This window comes from Condylura cristata, unplaced genomic scaffold (genome assembly GCF_000260355.1).
Source record: "Condylura cristata isolate star-nosed mole 26May11 unplaced genomic scaffold, ConCri1.0 scaffold00003, whole genome shotgun sequence".
Classification (NCBI taxonomy): domain Eukaryota; kingdom Metazoa; phylum Chordata; class Mammalia; order Eulipotyphla; family Talpidae; genus Condylura; species Condylura cristata.
The window spans coordinates 43201648-43219305 of NW_004567104.1; the positions used below are offsets into that span (position 1 = coordinate 43201648).

General features: G+C 34.9%; 1 protein-coding gene across 5 annotated transcripts in view; it reads right to left on the reverse strand.

Moving 5' to 3' along the window:
• Positions 1–17658, reverse strand: part of BBX (bobby sox homolog (Drosophila)) — a 258107-nt gene that overhangs the window by 142485 nt on the left and 97964 nt on the right. For all 5 annotated transcript variants that reach the window (XM_004675232.2, XM_012732817.1, XM_012732804.1 and 2 more), the window contains exon 3: positions 9576–9649. The gene's annotated coding sequence lies outside the window, so the exon portion shown is untranslated. The remainder of the gene's footprint in view (positions 1–9575; positions 9650–17658) is intronic.

Here is a 17658-nt window from a genome sequence, read left to right on the forward strand (position 1 = left end):
TTAAACTCCAATGGCAAGAGAAGCAAAAGCAAATATAAACAAATGAGATTACATCAAACTAAAAGGCTTTTGCTCAAAGAAAGAAATCATCAGTAAAAAAAAAAAAGGGCGAAAATATACATTAACACATCAAAGGGTTAACAACCTAAATTATAAAAAACTTATTCAACTCAAAAAAAAGCAACTAACCCAATCAAAAAATGGGCAAAACAGCTAAGTAGACACTTTTTCTAAAGAAGACGGATGGCCAACAGGCACATAAAAAAATGCTCACCATCACTTATCATCAGGGAAATGCAAATCAAAAAACCACAGTTAAGATACCATCTTACACCCGAAAAAAGAACCAAAACAAAAAAAACAAAAAAAAACAAATGTTGGCTAGGCTGTAGAGAGAAAAGAACTCTCATACATTGTTGGTGAGAATGTAAATTAATCCAAACCCCTACAGAAAACAGTATGGCAGTATGGAAGTGTCTCAAAATATTAAAAATGGATCTATCTTATGACCCAGTATTTCCACACTAGGTATCTATCCAACAATACAAAAACACTAGTTTGAAGGGCTATGTTCACTGGAATCCTACTTACAATAGCTAAGTACTGGAAACAGGCTGTGTCCAATGACAAAACAGTGGATCAGAAAAATGTGAATACTCAGCTATAAAAATAGGATGGACTCTTGTTATTTGTGACAACATGCATAGAACCATAGAGGAAGTTATTGGAAATAGGTTAGGAGGAGAAAGACAAATACCAAATGATCTCACTTATATGTGGAATATAGAAAAACATAACAAAGGGTCAGTAAAAACAAAACCAATAAAAGCATCTGACTGCAAAAACTGATGGGAGCAGAGAAGGAACGCAGTGGAAGATGATTACTAGGACACAGTTGATGAAGAAGGGTATGAAAGTATACATTTGTACAGGTTTAAACCTATAGCCTCCAAAGCAGAAGCAAGATGTTAAACTTCCTTTACCTTAATAAACAATGTGAACAAAAACAAAAAGTGAACCATTTACATTTGTCTTCTATAAGGAAATCTCTAAGTATCTGCCTATTCATATTAAGCTCCAAAAGCAAGAGTGTTAAGCAGTTGACAATCTTGAGGCAAGAATAAGAATATTTATAAGCAATAGGAAGTGAAAGTTCAATGTTTTCACATGAAATATTTTACTATGAAAGAAATAACCAGAAAAAATCTATAATTTTGATAAGCAAAAACTCATAAAAAGAGATGTAACTGCGACACCTTTACCTTCAGTAAAATATAAGTCTTATTAGAAAGATTTATTTTATGTCCTCTGAAAAATGAACCTGTCAGTGAATAATAAAGAAAGGACACACCAATCATTTTAATAGAAACAACTAAACTTTCAAACCTGAAAACTTTATCATACATTTAAGTGCTCACTTTACCAAATGAATTGCTGTGTGCTTTATCAGACAACAGGACAAAAAGATTGCTATAGCAAGAGGCGTGGCATTTAAAAGAGGGGAGGGGTTGACCATGGTTACTATTTCCAAACTACACTTTGCTGTCTCTTTTACAATATAACTCTTGCTAACCTTAAAAGTGTTGAAATCATTTTAGGAATTCAAAAACTCCTTTGACAGCCCTCCCAGATTTCCAGGTAGTGCTGGATTAATGGACGGGCCTATATACTACTCTACATATAGATACGCCTCGTATTTTGTAGGCTTCACAGTCTCTGATGTGGCAATTCTTAATGCTTAGAACAGTATTTATCACATAAATGATAGGTTGTTTCATTAACTATATAAGCCTTGTTCAGAAGCCAGTTACTCCCCCATCTGCACTGCTCTCTCAAGAAACCTGTGCACTCTTAAGTGCCTATCGTAATGTTTATAGTACTTCAAAACAGTACCTTAAGTGTAGTAATTCTGACATGATGACATTAGTAATAAATGGCCTAATAGTAAATGGTAAGGAACAATGAAATATATTATAATTAATTCATCTGCTTTTAAAGACTAGTAATATTAACCATGGCAGACAGAACTACAAATTAAACTAAGCAGATAATATAGTCAATATAAACCCAAAATTCATTATTCTGATTTATCAGATTCATAGATTAATTTGAATACAAATATATCTTTAAAATACCCACCCACTACTCAGAATAAAAGAGCTAAAAGACAACTAACCATCAACCTTTCAGGCGGTTATTAACTTAATCCAAAAACTGAATACCATCTCTTACAGCCCAGCATGAACCAATTTAAATCTACTGACCTTAAATCTCGCAACTTTCACACATACTCCACACATGGTGGCTAAGTGTTAGAAAAGCACTTGACAGAAAGTTTACAAGTCTTAACAAACCTTTGCTGACTCAATGTACATTACAAATGAGGTAACAGCTACCCAGAAATCTTTTGCTGCTAATTTTAAGTACTTAAATCACTAACATTTCTTGATTATCAGACTAACTGCAAACTTAAAGGCACCAGAGAGATCTTTACTTTTGAAGCACATCTACCTAAACTAGGTCTGGGAAAAATTAATTATCTCCAGGCAAACCAGGAGGTGCTATTAACACCAGGTTCAATGGGATAAAGGATTAATGAAATAAGAACTCCTGTAATACCAGTTCATCAAATATTACCTGAGCAACTTCCTTATGTCAGTCACTGTTTCTAGGTTTTGGGAATAAAAAGAAGAAAACAGACGCTCTAGTGTAAACTTAACCCTTTCATTTCCTGACAAGGTTATATAAGAAAAAAAAGCATACATACATTTACATACACATGCAAACACACACAAAGTACTAGGAAATGCAGCACATATTTTATACCAAAAATATAAGAAATTCTAAGAGAAATTTTGTAAGAAATTTTGCCCAGTTAGATCCATTTATTTTTCTGGGGAAATACCTCTATAATAAGGTTAAATCAAAAATAATGTATATGCATTTCTGAGCAATATTAAGGTTTGTGCATACAGCCATACCTGAATATATTTGTATTGTGAAGTAACTAGTGAATTTCAGAATTAGTAAATTACTGCTACTGATAAGAATAAATACACTGATAAAATCCATCCGTATAGAAAGCCTCTGAGTTTCAGTAATCCTGTAAATAGTTTTTTTAGGGCAACTTCTTTCAAAAGTTAATAGAAGAGTTAAAATACATTTTAACCAATCAGTGACATCCATAAGATCTGATCACAGCTCCCATTCTTACCTTGAGTCTATAAACATCTAAATGACATTGCAAGTTTTACATCAATTTAAAATTATTTTTACACAAAAGTATTCAAATTTCAAAGTTTCCTTTCCTCTCTATATATCAAAACACCAGGAACTAGAAGTCTTCTAGTGACACAAAACACATACATGCTTTTTCCTAATTGTCCAGAGTTAAACTCATAAAGTTAAGCTGAGCCTAATTCAGTATTAGGTGACTGCACTGTTTACCCATTACTAATCCCAAACACCTAGCAACTGACTTACCAAGTTAAGAAGTTTACTAGTTTAAGAATAGAAAATACTATGCATTCATTGAGTTGTTTCTAGACTATTACTTGAGATATCCAAACATCTATTAGTTAAGAGCTGATATTAATGAAGGAAAAAGAGACAGAATGGGGAAAAAGGATTACTTTTAAAAAGGAGAGAGGGAAAGCTTAACAGGTAGATATTAACAAATTTAGAACCAGCTTTCTGCTGATATTATTTCAAATATACAAGTTTTTTCTTCTGTTTACCAACATCTTAAATAATTGTCATTTTTCTGTTTGAATAGTTTTTCCTATAGTTTTTTTTTAGGACAACTTTTTTCAAAAGTTAATAGAAGAGTTAAAATTGTTTCAAAAAGTCAAAGAAAATTGCCTTGCAGAAGAGCTAAAAAGACAGTTCTCCAAAGAGGAAATATGCCAACAAGCATATGAAAAAATGTTCAACATCACTCATAATAAGGGAGATGCAAATTAAAACCACAATGAGATACCACCTCACCCCAGTGAGAATGGCACATCTTCAAACAACTAGCAACAACAATTGTTGGCAAGGATGTGGAGAAAAAGGAACTCTCCTGCACTGCTGGTGGGAATGCAAACTAGTACAACCACTATGGAAACTGTTTGGAGGTTCCTCAAATTGTTTAACATGGAGCTTCCCTAAGACCCAGCAATCCCACTCCCAGATATCTACCCAAAAACACAAAAAAACTGATTCAAAAAGATACCTGCACCCCCATGTTTATTGCTGTTTTATTTACAATTGGAAAAACATGGAAGCAGCCCAAATGGCCAAAAGTAGATGACTGGATTAGAAAGATGTGGTACATATATACAATGGAATATTACTCAGCAACCAAAAAAGAGAAACACATGTCTTTTGCAGCAACTTGGATGGAGCTGGAAAAGATCATGCATAGTGAGATAAGCCAGAAAGAAAAAAAAAAATACCGGATGGTTTCGCTCATAGCAAAAGTATAATGGACCGGGCGAAAAAATAACAAGAATAATGAACAGCCATATACCTGAGACATTTTGTGGGGATGGAGTGGGAAATGGGCTCAAAAACAGGGGTGGTGGGTGGAAGTACACAGGGCTATGGTGATGGCACACGGGTGACTCGGTGATGGGAAACCCACGGGGACTACAAATGAGATGGAAAAAAATGTACAAAATGATGTAAAAATAAACTGTTATATTATTTTTTTTTTAAAAAAAAGAGTATTGCCTTGAAAAGTGTAAACTGGCTAGATAAATTATAGTAAGCAGAAACTGATATAACCCAAAGGAGTAACACCTAATTCCCCAAACCTAATTTTCAAATACATTTTATTCCTAGATAACAACAAATACACAAGGAAATAAATTTTTACCAAGCTCTAATTCCTCCATTATACAAATCACTCTGATTTTCAGGTTCTTAGATTTGATTCTTTCACTTGTAAGAAAATCATTTTCATGCATAGTGACTTCAAAATGAAAGAAATGAATTCAGTAATTTCAAATGTCTCGTACCTCAAAGATTCAAAGATATTTTTAGAATTTTAGATGACTATAAATCAAGTTTTCTCATTTATATATTAAAGTACATGGCAAGCATTTTTTTTTAAACTTCCACTCCAGTCTTTGAAACAAGATAATAATCACCTTCTCCTATAGACTGAATTAGTTGCCCTCAAATAACTATTTTGAGGGCTCCAGACCCCAAAGTGATTGTATTTGGAGACAGATAACAGTTAAGTAAGATCCTAAAGAATCATGACACATCCCAATGAAATGGTGAAAAAAGAGCTTACTCACTTCACACACACACAAACAAGGGGTGCAGGAAAGGTCATGTTAAGTACACAGTGAGAAGGTGACTATCCACAAACTAGAATTCTCACCAGAAACAGAATTATCTGGCACCTTGGTAATGGACATATAACCTCCAGAACTGTGAGAAATGGTATCTTTTGAAGGACACCCAATTTGTGGTACTTGATTATGGCAGCCCAAGAAAACTGCAGAATAACTAAAGATAAAGAGAATGGATTTTTGAAATAATTTTACAGGATTGATAATCCAGCCAAATGTAACTGATAGTTACAAAGATGATCCACTTACAAGGAAACAAGCATGGTACAGTTCAAAGAATAAATCATACAAAGAATTATTTTATACACTTTTTTAAATAAATCAAACAAAACTGTGATTTTAGAAAGAGCATAAAGCTCATGAAGATATCAGTATCTAGTAGCTGATTCTGGGAATACAAGTGTCAAAGCAATGGAGAAGTCTTAAACCCAGTCTATATACCAAATCCTCAGAAGATAGTAACAGGGGCCTCCCTGGTGGCACAGAGGTTAAGTCTCAGCACTATCAAGCTATGGACACAGTCACTAAGGCTTGAGTTTGATCCTTGGCCAGGGAGCTGACCCACATGACACAAGCAGACCTCTCCTGTCTCATCCCCTGCCCCCGACCCCCATCAGCAGTGTGTTTCAGTAGATCTGCTTGCTCTGTTCCCAACTCTCTCTCCAATGAACCCTCTCATCCCCTAACCTCTGGTCTACACCCCAGTTTTTGTAGGCATAAATTAATAAATCTTTTTTTCAAAAACAGATAATAGCAAACATTTTGACAGGAAAGTGTTGATTCTTCTGAAAGCAAACGGCATTTGCTACACATAAGAAAAAAAACATTCCTATGGCACTATTTCCTCTTATATCCAAGATTATATAAAACCAACTTTCTTTAAAGTTAACACATTAATATCTAGAGTAAAAGTCACATTTGGCTATCACTCTCTCCTTAGCACTTTACATTCTCAGGGGCAAGAAGTGAATTAATGGATCACAGAGTGGCTAATATTTCTACAGAATTCACCCTTTCTTTCAGTGCTAACAATAAAGCCATCCTCGATTTCAGTAGGACAGAAAAAATATGTAAGTTCTTATGCATTAAGAACAAATTTTTTTAAAATCCTTGGGTAAGGATGGTATGTGTATTTATATGTAAATACACAAACACATTTCGCACACATACGCTGTTCAGATGTCTATTAGAGGTATTTTATAACCCATTCAAGATTCATTTAACTCTTGATCATATCTTTTTTCAACTAAGATTTCTTGAGTATTTCCTATGTCCTGGACACTGTATTGGGTACTTGATATAATTATCTCATTCAATTATCACAAACCTGCAAGGCAGAGATCATGATCCCATATTGAGAAAAAAATAAAATTTAAAGAGATAATAATCACCTGAACTTTTCAATTAAAAAATGCCTAAATTTCTCTGAATCCACAGAAGTCTAAGATGGTCTTTTATCAAAATATTAAAGAATTATAAAATATCAAACAAAAGGTTTGATATTTTCCCAACCCACACAAATTTGGTAACAATGCTTTATAGTATCTGTGGGGTCAATCAAATCAATACTGGCTGAGATCTATGTGCCTAGCACTTTTCTAGACAGCTTAGAAAATAACAATGCAATGTCACTGTATAGTGAACATGACCTCAGGTGAAGTACCTTAAAAAACTTCAGGGATACAATTGTTAACCTCTCCACAATGGCTGCATTCTTTCTCTCTAGAATGATTCTTGAAATTGATCTTAAGTAGAGGCATTTGGATACCATTATCTGGTAAAATTATGTTACTACTGGAAAAAGCAAGTACCCATTTTCTCATTTTATTCCTCTATCAAATTAGATATTATTCATCAACGTTCTAAAACCTATTACAGTTAGGTAAGAAATTACTATGAATAGCATTATTTCCTGTCACTAACTCCATATGCAAACTGCACAGTCCATTCTGCAGTAATTTTCATTTATTTAAAAACAGCTCATAAAACAAAACTATAAGCTTATTATATATCAGAAACCCTCACTATACAGTGAAAAAAGTTCTGCTTAAAATATAATGAAACCTTTTTTAAAAATAGACATAAAAATAAATTTTAAAAAATAGGTAAATATCAGGAAACTATTTAAATGTATTCACACTAAAATGTGTCACAGAATGATCATAGCTCACTATGTTCAAAAAAAGCAACAAAATGACTTAATGATCAAATTTTTCATTCATTTACCACAGGAAGTCTTAGACGCTCTAATACACTAGATGCACTCTCTCTCTAAAAGAGCCATAGATGGGACAGTACCGATACTGTAGTTAACATCTACACTGTGCCACACTTCCTGCCCTCCCCCTTCCTCCCACCTACTCCTACTACATGACACAATTGTTGGCCATGTGACAGGCTTTGGTCAATGAAACATGAGAGGCAGTAACATGGGCCACTGCCAAGAAGTAGTTAAAAGAGCAGAGGATCCACCCTCTCTCCTTTCTCCTTCTCCCTTAAGACTTCAGCATCCCAGAGAGGTTGCTCCTTCGATTTTGGCCCAGGAACAAATAAGGCAGGTAGCAGAGCGGCAGTAGATTACCAAGAACATGAACGTGAGACACAAACATTTACTGCTAATAAATAACTAAGACTTGGAGACTCTAGAAAATGAAACATAACATTGTCTAAACTGACTAATATAGCATTTTTCTAGGTTTATTAGACTTTTTTTCAAGTAATAATTTCGAGGGTGTATTCCTGAAATGACTTCCACTTTTGTATGGTATGTTTTCTGTTTCTTAATTTATATTATATTTAAGATGAACATAACTATAATCTAAAAGTATATAGTCTTTGCCAAAATCAACTAAGTTTTCTTCAATTTTATAGCAACTTAAAAAGTCCCATCAATTTGTTTAGAATGAATATTTTTATGCAGTAATCTAACATTCACAAATCATAATGGCCACTTAGTCAAAACTGACATATAAATGCTGATTAACAATTTGGTTTTCTGAACAGGCCAAGTAAGGTGTCCTATTTTATATTCTACATATGTATCCATATTTAGAAAATTCAGAACATAACAAAAATAATTAAAAACAGCAAAGATTTAAGATTAATTTTAGTGAGAAAAATAGTTCAGGTACCAAAAAACTGCTACAAAGCAGTATTTACTACGCCCCTCCGGTGGTGCAAGAGGTTAAGTCTCAGCACTATGAAGCTACCACCAGCCACTGTAGCAGGAGTTCAATCCCTGGCCAGGGAGCTGACCCCACATGGCACAGCAGACCTCTACTGTCTCTCCCGCTGCTCCTGTAAAGCAGTGTATGTCCACCTGTTTTGTTCCCCACTCTGTCTCTGGTGAATCATCTCACACCCCATATCTACCTCTGCTCTTATATGCATAAATAAAACAAATCTTTAAAATATATTAAAAAGATAAAATAGTATTTACTCTGTATTACAATACACCGTTTCATTTATACATCAGTAAAACCATCAAACATTTTATTCTCATGGAAGAAACACATTTTATTCCTATGGAGGAAACATGCATTTAAGCAACCATTACTAAAAATTAACCTAAAGTATCACTGCCATACTTTAACCATTAAAAAAAAAAAATCCTAAAAAAAGTTTAGAAAATAACTTGTAAGAGAGCAAGTTACAGTATCCTTAATATATAGTCTGCTATAATTTGTCACATATATGTTTTTAAATCTCAACTTTTTCCTCATTAAGTGATTTTCATAGTCAAAGATTTCATGATGCAATACATTACAAATGCCTCTATTGCTTTAAATAGGTTAAAGAAAAATGCCATAATGATTTGATACTGATTCATTTTTCAATTAAGGAGAAAGGCCATACAAAAAAAAATCTTTTGGAGAGTAGGCCAGTTTAATATTAATATTTATTTAGGTACATAATAACCTCTACATAGTCAGGATTTAGGGCTGATATTTTACAAACAGTCCATCACTGTGAAGGGTAAATCAGATTATTGAGTATTTTTTTAAATTATGACTTTAAAGGAAACTTTGACTTACTTGATGTTGGAGATGAAAATGTCACTTTTAAAAAAATAAAATTGACAAGAAAAAATACTCAATTATCAAAATTCCGTGATCAACATGGAAGTTAAATCCATCTGATAGAAAAAGTTGAGACCAGCTCTACTAGCACATAGCTCTTGACTGCTTCACTGTTTCCAGGTGAGTAAGTAAGATATAGTGCTCCTCTTACCGGTCAAGTCAAGACTTTCCATTGTGAGCTCAATAGAACATCAGAACTTCCAGCTTCTGTGATGCAGCAGGATTCTATGAAAGACCCATAGCAGAGTGGTTAAAGTAGTAAACTAGAGTCCATTCAAATAAAATTGATAGTCTAGGAAAATAATCTCCAAAAAAATTAATAGTCAATCAAAATAAGGCAAATTATTAAACACTCCTGTGCTTACACTACTTGAAGAACAGGTCCTAGAATGTTTATGGTTGATTTTAACAAAAGGACAGTTACTAAAATTACTCTGTGGGAATTCTGAGATTAAATTACAAAGAATTAATGGCAACCACTTCTCATCTTTTTAGCAAAAATGTGTACACACAAATTAAATGGAACATTTTGCATTAATTACACTACAAAAATGCATACACCTAAATTGTGTCAGTTTTTGAGAGAGACATTCATTTAATTTCTAGGATGTTCAGTACTAATAGAAAATTCACACTCAGCTGAGAACAGTTTCCTGTCCTCCCTGCCTGCAGTAGATTATGACATATTTCTTTATGATCAGCAGACTATCACACATACTCTAGACTCTAGATAGAAATCAGCTATCACTTACTGGCTTACTGCTTTGTCTATACTATTAGTTATTTTACGGCCTGGCTAAGTTTTTTTTTTTCCCTAATCAGAGGGAAAATGAGCTCTTACACATTAAATATCAAAAATGTATAATGATTCATCTAAGTAATACCATACTTAGATCATTCAGTTGTTACCCCGTCCTACAGAAGAAAACAAAGCCAGAAAGAATGAATAAAATACTAAATGGTCTCTTGAGGCTCCTCAGAACATGCTACTTACTCATCCGTATTTTTTTTAAACAAGGGTAATGATAAAGGAACAAATCCAGCTCTTCGAAGCATAAAGAATACATTCAAATACTTTCAAATGCCTATGTTTTTACTAAGGAAGCATACAATTTCAAAAACTGACAAAATAAATGGTATAAAAGTCTATTCTTAACTATCATAAATATAAGAAACTAGTATTACTTAAAATGCTGTTTTAAGAAAATCACAAACATTATATCCTATTTATTCATGAACTTTTTCTTCATGTAAGTCTATAAATGAAAGTAATAAAGCACCATTAAAATAAATACTGTAAAATAAATGAGTAAAAATTATGAAATAACTATAAAATAATTGTCACATAAACTGGAATAATCTAAAAATGTAAGTTTAATTTGTATTACCAAAATTGGGAAAGGGGGGGGTACCAGCATTAATTTCCACAGGATGAATTTGTTCTTATTTTGGCTTAAAGATTATTTACTTTGTAGTTAAAGAAGTGAACACAACTATCTGCTAATATATGCTCTATACAGAATTTCTTTTTTGAGATGAAAAATATACCCACTGACCTTCAAGAACTCTTATAGGTGTGTTTCTAGAATCAAATACACAACAGAATGGATCATAATCACACCTTACTTTTATTACTGTTCAATAATCACCTCTGAACTATGAATAAAATGGTAGAGGGAGAGGCAGGAGATGGGCTATGCTATAATACGGGTTTTAAAACTCTTAGGACAAAAAAAAAATGTGTTTGTTTGACAAACTAGGATAGAGGGAAGCCAGGGGATCTGCCACAAAGCAGAGGTCAATTTTGAGTCTAAAATCCTATCTGAGACAGATCCCCTTTGAGTTCTCTGATACCCAAGCCTAGAGACTCCACATTTTATCTGGACAAATGCCCCCATGAGTTGCTTCCAGAAAGCAGTTTCAGCATAAGCTCTTCAGAAATAAGGTTGCAAGAACTTCAAGTCTTTTGAGTGGCTGGAAATGGATGGCTATGTGAGGTGCCACAAGGCACATGGATAAGCAGGAGGAAAGGTCCAAAGCAAAAACACATCCTTGCAGAATGCCAAATTGCATGTGCCCTTAGACCAAAGCCAAGACACATTTTCACCTCAGATTCCCATGGCTGTCTTTGCCCTCCAAGTTTCACTTTGGCTCCCTATCACTCTCACACCCACACAGGCTTAGAATTCCTGGCTTCCTCATGATTTAGCTGTCTCTACCTCATTAAGAACCCGTTTCCTTTCCCTATTCCAGTACCTCTGCAGTACCAGTACCTCACAGGATGCCCACTTAACCAGACTGACCTGGAACAGCTCAGGATTCCCTCTGAGAAATCTCACCATGGCAGGTGGACAGCTATGTATTAAATAACTATTATTTGCCTCTTACCACAAATTGGGCGTCTGACATGGCAAGTGGAAACCCTATCTTAAAGATCTCATCTAAGCAACCACTGAAAGATCTCAAAGCAACAGGCTTTGTGGCATAGTTCATACACTGCTCCTTGGAGTGCTACGCTTTTCAAAGCTTATTATACTAAAAAAAGGTGAGCTGCCACTTCTTATAATGAGGCAGACTCCCAATTAGTGTTAATGTCCAGTATAACATTCAGAAGCACATCATGGTAAAATCCCCTTTTATGCCAACACTGTTTGTTTCACGCCCTGATGTCACTACTCCCTACTCAGTGCAGAAGGGGCTCCAAGGCAACCAGGTTGCCCACTTGCAAGAAGAATATATTTAATCCCCATGAATGACTGCTTTTCTGATGTTTTCATCAATTCTCTGGGTAATAGATTAAGCTTTAACTAACTCATTTTCATACATAACCTTAATTCAATCAAGCTCAATAAAAGCCATTCTGGACTGCAATTATTTGCTGAAGAACAATTACATTTAAATGGAAAAAAAAATGTGGGGCTTAGTACAATGCATGGTACAGATGCTGCTCCGTTTATGGAACATGAAACAACAATGAAATGGAAATCGATTTTTTTTTCCCTCATCCTCCTGAAAATAGAGCACTCATGACTTTTACACCTGAAATACACAAATGGAGAATCTGAGAAATCAAAATTTAAATTATGTTCAATGATGTTTATGCTTTGAAAGAGGCTGCGTTTCTAAATTAAGAGTCAGCCTGACCTCTGAGAGACAAAACAAGTCCAGGTCACAAACTAACAGCCCATCCACTCACTCACTAAATCTTCCACTGGCTTCCTCCATTTTACCAACCGTATGTATTCCATTTTACAATGTAGGTTTTCTCAAAAGATTGTTTTTCTGTTTTAAAACCACTACTCTTTTACATGAATACAACTATTTCCTTTCTCATTCACATGTGTATAAATGAAACAATGTCATTTATAAATAAACTTAAGTGCAAGCTCCAAATTCTTACCGATAGTCTCCCTATCCTGTGTCTGCATAATGTCCCCTAATCTACCCAAGTACTTTATATTCATTTAATTGCAAAAGTGGCACCAATCACTTTCCATAATAAAAAAAGTACTGAAAATGCATACTAGCTGTTATGCAATTTTGGCCAATGAATTCCATACCTCAGATCACTGTGGTGGACCACAGGCCAAAAGATATTTTTCCTAGAAATGAGGACCTTGTAGTCTGAGCTCCAGCTTAATTAACTATTTGCTGAAATAAAGTATCTCTGCATAGACTAAGACAAATACCTTGATATTACATATTTAAGATAACACTTGTGTTAAAAGTCATATACCCCACCTGTCTATATTTGAAGCTTAAACTATCTCACAAATATCTTTGGCTAGGCAACAATCTTCAACAGAAACTGTAAATGTCAGCTACACTAGGAATGGAAATCTCTTTTAAAAATGCAAATCTAAAGTAACTCTGTCAACTTCCTACCCCAACTCCTGCATTTCCTCAGAGCCTTTTGGTTTACAAACCTAAACAGAGTAATAAGGGCAAAATAAGTCATAAGATTTCCCTAGATATCTAACAATAAACCAAAGTCACTAGTAAGTAATTACAGCTCTGTCCATCTGATGGACTTCCCAAGAGGGTGTTAGAAAACAGTAGCAGACTAAGATCAAAAACTGCAGGATTCTTTCTAGTAACAATGACTTTTTAACAGGAAAATGAAAGATTTGGCAATCTCCCTTCATCTTCTGTACCCAATATTGATCAACCATTAAAAATGCTTTAAAAAAAAAAAACTACCTACTTATGCTTTTTTTTTTAAATCTACATGTGAAAACATGGAGAGTCAGGTTTTGAAGCTATGGAGAAAAGCTATGTTTGTAAAGAGAATATGATGGCATCCTTTTATTATAAAGCCTACTGTATTCACTAATGAGGTATTCAATTACTGTCCTCCAGGGGTGAGAAAAAAGAAAAGGCAACAGCCAGCTACACCTATCTATATGCCAACAGAACAGAGATGGAAATTAAATATTACTTTACTGTTTGAGAAAAGATTAATAACATAAGTATACATTATCACTGCAAAAGGTTATTATGAGTTGGTGCTTTCTTGGGCTCCCCCCGGTGGTGCAACAGGTTAAAGCACAGCACTGTGAAGCCAGCTGCAGCTGCTCAAGTACAATCCCCTAGCAGGGAGGTGACCCACATGGCATGGCAGACCTCTCCTGTCTCGCCAACTGCTCCCCTCAACAGTGTGCTGCATTGATCTGCCTGTTCTGCTTCCCACTCTGTCTCATCACTCCTACACCTCTGGCCTGTACACCAGGCTCTGTATGCATAAATAAATAAAATAAATCTTTTTTAAAAAATGAGTTGGTGCTTTCTAGAAGCTGATGACCTTGGTGGGCAATCAGAAGAGACACACAGAAGTCACATAAAAAAGAGAGCGAGAAATGTATCATAAATGGTCAAGAAATATAGTAATCTCATTAAATTAAGTGGTAGGTATTTGTTTGATGAAGTAACATTGTGTGAATATACTCGAGAGTATTGGGATGTTATATCAGCAATTACTTTCTCAAATGGTAGTTCACTGTAAATTGCTTTAATTTAGATGTTTCTATCATATATTTCCACTTTTTACTTCTACCAACTTGGATGTACATTAGCTGATTTGATAATATGGGTATTTTACTATAATGGGCATCTGTCATAAGACTGTTGTTTTTCAGGGACCATGGTGAACCACGAATTTCTGTGGTTCCCGTAAGTAGAGGTAGAAAATTAGTAAGCATTAGTCCAGTCAGACAGCTTGGCAGGGAGGCAGTGAATGTCTCTCTTATACTCCCATGAACCATATAAATATGCATTTGACCTTCTATGGAAGGGGACACTGCACATTTAAAGCAGGAGTTTCACTTCCAGAAAAGGTGTAAAAAACATGCTTGCCAGTAGCTACATCAGAAACATCCACAGGGAATCCCCAAGTACTTTGGGAAGATTCATTAGCTTATCAAGCTACTCAGTAGTGAGCAGGAAAATAAAAGGTTAAAATAATCCCAGCCCTGTGGGATACTCTGCTTTTGTAATTACCTGAGCTAGTCCATGTAAACTCTGATCTAGAGTTAAAGATTGGCCTGTACCTTCAGTGAAGGTGAAAAACCTGCCAGAGGAACCTCAGGACCACTTTTTCCCTTGGCTGCTTTCACACTAGCAGTGGCTTACAATACACAATTTAATCCAAATTCACTTGATAAGAAAGGAAATTGTTATTAACAATTTGCATAATATTAAACAGAAAATACTGCACTGTAAGAAGGGAAACTGGCTTTTCCCTTTATTCCCCTACTAATTAAACTGCACAGAGACAACTTTTTTTATAATATAATAGTTTATTTTTACATCATTTTGTACATTTTTTCCCCAGAGTCACCCGTGTGCATCACCATAGTCCCATGCACTTCCCTCCCCCACTCCACCCCCACAAAATGTCACAGAGACAATTTAAAGAAATATAAACAGCTTAAAATTTTGTGCTATCATTAAAAAGCACTATCAATTGCATTATTTAAAAAAATAATAACTATACCATCCAGAGTTCCTGTCTCTTCCAGGTGTGCCTAATATATATTCAGCACATAACTAGGCAAGAGAAAGACTCCCAGCTTCAGATACACTAACTACAAGAATATTCCTGATATGAAGACACAAACGCTGCTCAAAAGGGATCAATGGTATGTCAATACACTCCCTTTGAAGTTACTTATTTACAAAGTAGTTAATCCCTGGTATAAACAATACCACATGGTACTCAGATATATTTTAAGTCAGTTCCAAAAGAAAACAATCTTCCCTTACAGGGAAATAGGAAAGTCCATTCACAACATTTCCTTTACTGACATCTAGACTGACCCAGGAAAGGTAAGTGATTTATCAAAAGGCATTCCACATGTTAGTGATCAAGCTGGGACAGATCTCAAGTCTCCACAGAGTTTTTCCCTTTACTTCATACTGCTGCCACTGAAGGACTAGTGTTCTTTCCTACTAGACATCCTATTAAATCATGGAGTCACAAAATGTTGGAGAATGTTGGAGGTTGTTGCTCAGTCCACCCCCTTCGACCACAAGAGCTGGAAGCAGATCTCCATCAGGACTGGGGCTCCAGCGAGGGCCACTGTCGGGCCACTAGCACACTAATCTTCTGGAATATCTAGTCAACTTGATCTATAATTTGCCATCCAGAGAGTAGCAGGAAGCTCCAGACCAGGTTACCTTAGATCTCTAGTCTTCCCACAGTCTTCCACAGAAGTGATGTTCAGTTGGAAATGATCATAAAATAGGGCCTAGTCTTTCACTCTCGGGGTTAGTCAGAGAATGTTTTCTGGCTCTCCATCACTTCCCCTCTCTAGTCTGAAAGTGGGGAAAGACATATTCCGAGTTGTAAAATAGATCTTATAATCCTATAAGTATCCTACAGTAAAAAGTTAGCATTTGCTGTCTATGTGTAGGGAGGGAGTAAATGGACCCATTACTTTCCACTCAATTTTGCTGTGAACCTAAAATTTCTCTAAAACATTATATCCATTTTTAAGTTAATGTAAATTTACTTCATTCTAACAGTATTAAAATTCCAGGAAATCCTTGAAAACCACTAGTTTGAACTATGCAGAGCCACTTACAAACAAATTTTCTTACAACTGGCAATGTAAATTTGTTATTAATATTATAAAAATGTTGTCAGTGTATTTTATCTTCCTTATTAATAAGATTTATTTTATTATAAATATAGAGTATATAATATCAGCATGTAAAATATATTAATCAACTGTAAATGTTATCAGCAAGACTTCTAAACAATAGCAGTTTACTAATTAAGTTCAGGAAGCGTCCAATGTTTTATGTGAATTTTTGTCTACATGGGGGTTAACACCCCTAACTTCCAAGTTTTTTAAGGTTCATCAAATGCCCACTGAGAAAAACAAACTAATGCTCCCTTTAATGTTCACTCCCACAAGAAATACCTATCTATTACCAATTAAAATTAAAATCCCCATGAAAACCAAGCAGTGCCCTACAAGAACCTCTGTGTAGTATAAATGTTCCACTGGTAACTAATTCTTAGTAAAGCAGCTGCTGCTTTAGTCAAAGATTAAAGTAATATGAAATATCTGGTTCAAATTAAGCCAATTTTAAAAAATCAAAGGAAACATTCTTCAAGTACTGCCACTGCTAGACACAAGGCTTATACTCCATCACTAATTCCACCATTGTGACCCTCACAGCTCAGGGTTACACCGCCTGCTATCCAGTGTGAATAAAAGGCACACCCCAGAGAGCCCCACAGCAACACCCAGGAGTAATGATTTTTAGTACTGCTTGTATTTATTTTGGAATTTTAAGTTTTTAATAATTAAAAAAAATCAGTCTTTGTCATCTTTCAAGTTAAAAATTAAGTTTTGTTACCTTTCAAGGTACTCACTATATCCCCTTGTTCAAATGGGAAAATTATCATCACAAAAGTATGCATTTCTTCAATGCTGGCTTTTCTTGTACAGAAAATAATGGCCAGTATGCATGTGTCATATTTTCTAGTCTAAGCACTTTGATTTGGGGGGAAATATTCCTCCCTGGTCATAGTCCATGTTCTTTGAGTGGGGCTGACCTAACTGTACATAACTTTCAGAGAAAGAAGTATCACCCAGCCCAGGTGAAATGGCTTATTCCACCCTTTTGGACAGTACAGTTAGATAAGGAATGGATACAAAACCTGAGTCAGGTCACAGCACGCAAAATAAATAACAGATATATTATCCTATATTATTACTAAAACC